Below are 6,012 nucleotides of genomic sequence, written 5' to 3'. Positions count from 1 at the left end.
TATAAGGTGATACAGATATACGTAATAAGGTGGCTAAGCAAATGGAGCACGGTTTGTGCCTGGAAGAACCATGGAAACGTTTTGGAAGACTGCAAGAGGAAGTGGATTTTGTGGGATAATAAATACTCAGTTTTGGACATATTATACTTGAGGATGCTCATTTATCATTCAAGTGGGAATGGTGAGAAGACAGCAGTATTAATGAGTCTGGAGTTCAGAGAAGAAGTGTTAGATGCAGAATAAATTAGAAATCATTTATATGGCTTTAAAGCCCTCAGACTAGAGAAGTAGGTGCATTCTAAGAAGGGAAACATCCAAGGACTACAGCTCTTCAAGACCGAGCAGTTAAGAGAGTGAGGCGACCAGCAAGGAGAATGAGAAGGAACAGGTAGTGACGTGGCAGTGAAGCCGAGATGATGCTGAGTGTTTGGAGTCAAGCAAAGAAGGAACATTTGTGATTATCTAACCAGTCCTGCTCTCTAATCCAACTGTATTCGGCAAATATTACCCAGGCAGGCTAAAGGTACCTGTATCTGTTCCTAATCTGAGGTCAGGATAGAGTTCCGGCAATTTTCAATGATCTTCGGATGATAGTAGATAGAGCAACACAGATCCACAATCCCTAATCTGCCTTTCCAAATCGAAAAAGTTCTGAAAATCAGAAAGAGATTTGCCATTCACTGGTAACAACCTCATCTGCTGTTTACTATTTTTGGCAACACAGCCTGGATTGAAATGGTATCAGACAATTTATAATCTTCATTTACCACTTAATGAGACTAGGCACACATTTTGCTGCCAAAAATATTTCTGGATTTGATTTTGGTGTTGCTGCCTCAGGCCTTTCAGCAGGTGCAATGTAACGTATAGTGTAGGAACCTTACTATCTTTTCCAAACCTGAAAGTTTTACATTCTGAATGACATCTGACTTCAGGGGTATTAGAGAAGTAATTGTTCTTTTCTATAAAATTATTCAAGCTCTACATACGTTTCATATAATGCAGTCTAGTTTTGCTGAAAATACATTAAGACTGTGATAGCCTGCTGTGTAATAAAATAACTTCATTTCCTACTCCATCCTGGATTTAATCTACTTTTTTTTAAGGAAGAGTAATTTCCTAATTGCAAACCAAGATATAAAGAACTTTTTAACTTATGAGAATATATCCTGAATTTCCCGGCTCTCAGATCACTTGGAAAGAAAATTTATAAATTTCTGAACCTTATAAATGGAGGGGGTGGGAAGGGGGCAGAGAAAAACTATCCCTTCTGCCCCAGAAGTTTTACTGAAAGGTCAACTCCCAATATGCCAATTAATAGGAGAAAGAGATTACACATTTGTTTATCACAGAGAGAATCGTAGTGTGATTGCCCAGTGTCCCAGTGGGGTCCTCATTTTAGACAGAGGGCAAGACAGGAATATAGGTAATTCTGTTGAGGGGAAATAAATGATTACTAGGGATGTTGAATAGATACTTGGGAGAATGAATGGATGGGGAAAACAGATCGACTTGTAAATGACTCTCTCTGGAAACTAACTTAAACTGAGAGACAGGCATTGTTTTAAAACGGTTGGGCCAGATCTGGTTGCATTCTTGATCACCTTTCTGCAATAGACATTGAGATAACAGGGAGGGGACAGAACATCTTGATGGGTCTCCATGGTCTTTATGGAGATAGAGGGAAAATTCCTTCCAACGCCCGTGGATTTCTGAGGGCCTTTAATTCAAAATATGTATCAAGGAATCATATTTTGGAGTAAAACTCCTGTATATAATCTGTGTGAAGATGTGTTTGATCAACCTTATGTATCATTTTTTCCATAGATATTTTGAACCTGCTATGTGCACGGTACTATAGTAGGACCGGAGAGAAAAAGACTTTCCTGATCTCAATCTAGATGCCTTAATTTATACTTCCTACCCTATTGGTGTAGGGATAAATGTAGGGCTCTTGAGAGAAAATCCTGACAGATGAGGAAGAATGTTGGAAATAGGTGCATCTGTACAGCAGCATGGGCTCGAGGGCACAGAGTCTGTGTAAATATAGGGCACTTCTTGGTCACCAATGATGCAAACCTGCTCTATGCCCTCCCATTAAGAAGGAGGCTGCCTGGCATACAACAAGTGCTTAAGATTTATTACTTCAATAGATGAATGACTTTCTATTATAGGAAAAAGTTTATTTAGGGAAGAAATTGCATTTAAATAATCCAGTATTTTATGCATGTCAAGACATTTGTCAAGTTTCTTTGCCCATAATGCTGACTGAAAGTATTAAATGACACATGGTTATGAAAACTGCCACAAAATTGAAGGCAGGAGACTTGTATTCTCATTTCACCCTTCTTACTAGCAGTGTGAACTAGGGTACTCTCATTCCAAATTTTATCCTCTACAAAGCAAGAATGAAAGTACTGTTGGCTACTGCACAGAGTGAGTGCAAAACTCGGATGAGAAGATATAAAATGAGAGAAAATATAAAACAATGCAAAAATAAAACTGCAAAATACTTTTTATTAGAATTAAACAACAAATTGGGGATATGTTTGATCCACCTCCATATTCTATTAATGAAAGAATTCTAATATAAATTAAAAGCCTTGCTTATAAAAAGCTAGACAAGAAACAGGAAAGCAGAGCAGGGACACTGGAGACAGTGGCTTACAGGTCAGGCCCCTGAGGGAGACGCAGCAGGCTGGGAAATGCAATGACACTGCATAGCAAACCAGAAAAGACAACAGCAGGGTGGCAGAGCAGCTGTGCTGGAGCAAGGGATGTCAATGCCGCAGCAAGCAGCTCTGATTATGCGTGACATCCCCAAGGACCTTCCGTGACCCAGCAATTCCAACAGGGAAAAAAGTTTTACTTAGGATCTTCCACTGGAGGATTTTACAGGATCTGAATTCAGTTCTTTGTCTCAGTATCACTGAGGATTCCAAAGGAATATTTAGAAAGAAGAATACTTGGAGATAGGAGGATCTTCTCGTAGAAAAATTGAGATTTAGATTATAAATCTGTAAAGTTATACTCAACAATCGGCAGGGTTTGTGGCATCCCAGTTATACTGTAATCTATAATACATTGATAAATAATTTTGCATTTTTAATCATTTATGCATACATTTTCTCCCTTTCTTTTATGAAAATAAAGTGTTACACCTTTATGGTAAGCTCATAATGGCAAGGAACATAACTTATTCATCTTTCCATTCAAATTGCTCATGGTGATACTGACTCATAATGGGACTAAATAACTTTCTGATAAATAAGACATTGAAGCAGTTAGTTCTGTAATTGCAAAGATAAAAAAATAAGTGATTTTAACCAATTCCTTTGTGTGTAAAAAAGCACTGACCTGGCTATTGATCTTGATAAAGTGTTAGTTTTTGTTTATTTGTTTACCAATCATGTGGTCTTTAACAATTACTTTAATTTCCAGATCATCTTCAATTGCCCATGTATACCTAAATAAATGCAACCTGAACTAGATATTTTCTAAAATATTTTATACCAGAAACATTTCATGTTTATATTTTGAAACCAAATAAGCCTATGTTAAGAAGGATGTGTGTTTGTGTGTGTGTTTATGTATAGATGTATGATATTATAAAGATAAAGAGTACAGCAAATACCTCAGCCCAAACGCTGGGATGTCAGTCTAATCAAAGAGCAAATTCCCTATTAGTATTGTATCTGTTCTTTTAAGAACACTCTCCTTTTGTTCTTCTCAAGATGCTGTTGTTACTGAAAGCTTGGCACTTGTCCATGAGGCCACCTCAGAAGAACAAGAACAAATGGTTGAGGAGAAGGAAAGAGAAATATGTTACTTTGCCAGCAAAGGAAGAAAAATGGCAGACTCTTATCTCAAAATCCAAATTCCTGTCCATACGCAGAAATACAGAGCTTTAAAGGGAGGACTCCCAGTTCTAGGCTATTGTCATTAATGATTCTAATCGTCCCATGTCTGCCATCTCCTGTAACACAAGGAACAAAAGACATTCCCCCACCCCTCCTGACCCAGCCCCCAGTCCCAAGGCAGGGATGCAGGCCTCAGTTCCCAAAAAGAGTGGAGGAAGTTTTAAAGAGACAGAAAATATCTTTTTGGTGTTTTTTTTCCAGGCCATTCCCTCTGTTACCCTCTTGGCTGCCAGAAAAAGATTTGTATTGTCATGGTGGCAGGAAGAATCTTGAATCCATGTTTAATATTCTTGTTTAGTCTATTGACTCTTGTCTTTATGCCAAAGTCTGTCATCCCTTAATTAGATTCTGAGACTTCCTTATTCTGACACTGTACCTACTCTGCCAATTGTTTTATTTTATCAGCTACAAGTGTATCACTAGGTATTAATATATGAGAACCTCATCACACCATGTGTTGGTTGTAGGGAACCTGGGATATTATCTCAGCCTCTGTGAATCTAAGAGAGGGCACGCATCAGGTGGAATGTGGCATCATGCTGAGCATATAAATTTTCCAAAGGTTTATCAACTTTCCTAGGATATGGCAAAGAAAGCAAGGAGCAAGCCTGACACTAATCTCTCACCTCAAAACACATGTGCATTAGTTTCCTCCATGAAATCCATCTGGATGTGTCTACCGTCCTCTCTCATTAGGTTGACTTCCAGGGTTGACCACCAGGAGAGGTTGAGACTGGGTACACCCATATCTGAACTCCTGTTTTTCTGCCCTCTTTTTCCTCATCTTTTAAACAGTAGAGGGGCTATCAATTTTTCATTCATGTTTTGTAGGAACTTCATCTACATTCTCTTATCTACCCTTATTGTTAAGATGAATATCTAAACTAGTCTTGAAACTGGGACAGTTTTGAAAGTAAAAAAAGAGAAGAACAAATGCTAAACTGGATGGGACAACTGAGCAAAAGGCAAAAATCAAGACTGTCTTTGCTATCACACTACTTATAATAAGATTATATGACTCAAGTCAACTAAGTTTGACTCTTGATATATTAAAGGGAAATTTGTGGAATTTAGAAGACTCCTTTCTTAATAAAGTATGACTTTCAAAAGTATTTTTTCCCTAAAGACTCAAAGAGGTCAGCTTTTAGGCTGCACACCAAGTGACAATGTCTTGGTCTAGGCAGAGCCATGTTTCCCTGAAGTAACACTTGCCTTTGGTGGGATTGCGGGTGCAATGTAGGGTGTGGTGATAATTGTGAGGCTGGCATTATAGAAATAGAAAAAAAATATTAATATTATCATTTGATATTTTAGAAACATTTTTTTCTTTACATATAGTAAGAGATTAGAGTGAAAGGTAAAATTAAAAAGTAAATTGTATCAATATTATGAATTGAGAGTTTGAACAATAGTATATGTTTCTTTTTCTATCTTGTTTATAATTTATGTTACATGTTTATCATCATCATTTTGAAACTTTGAAATAATAGAATGATGTATTTAATTGCACATGTATAATGAGTTAATTGTGCTTTAAGTAAAGATGCTACTTTAATACTAGAGGTGACATACAAAAATATTTTATTTTTATTCACATAAAATGAGGGGCTCTGTTATTTCAGTTTTAAAGACAGTAGACAGCCAAATTGTTAATTTCCAAACTATGATATATTCCAAATTCCTGTTTTTGATACATGCATTATCTAGATGTTTTATTTTCTTCCTAATAGTGGTAGCCAGAACTATCTGGAATGTAAGTTTGTGAAAAAACACAATCCTTTTTCAATTCATACACAAAAAAGCCTCTAGAATTACCAATAGAAGGAAATGCCATGGTTCATTTTAACAATACTATTTATAGCTGTCTAGGTGGATCATTTACCAGAGTAAGTGGCAGAGAATTTTAGTTTTCATTATATAGTTTTGTCCTTTGTAAGGTGATGTCATTAGTTTCCAGATACACATAGATTGTGTTGGAAGACTATAAACAGGTTGAAATTGGTGGACTTTAAATTCTGAAGTGTCCAAAAAGTGCTTCAGAATGGGAGAGTGGCAAAAGCAGAGAAAAATCTAGGTTTAAATATTAATTAAT

This window comes from Eulemur rufifrons, chromosome 19 (assembly GCF_041146395.1).
Source record: "Eulemur rufifrons isolate Redbay chromosome 19, OSU_ERuf_1, whole genome shotgun sequence".
In the NCBI taxonomy this organism is placed as follows: domain Eukaryota; kingdom Metazoa; phylum Chordata; class Mammalia; order Primates; family Lemuridae; genus Eulemur; species Eulemur rufifrons.
Note: the sequence above shows the minus strand (reverse complement) of the source record.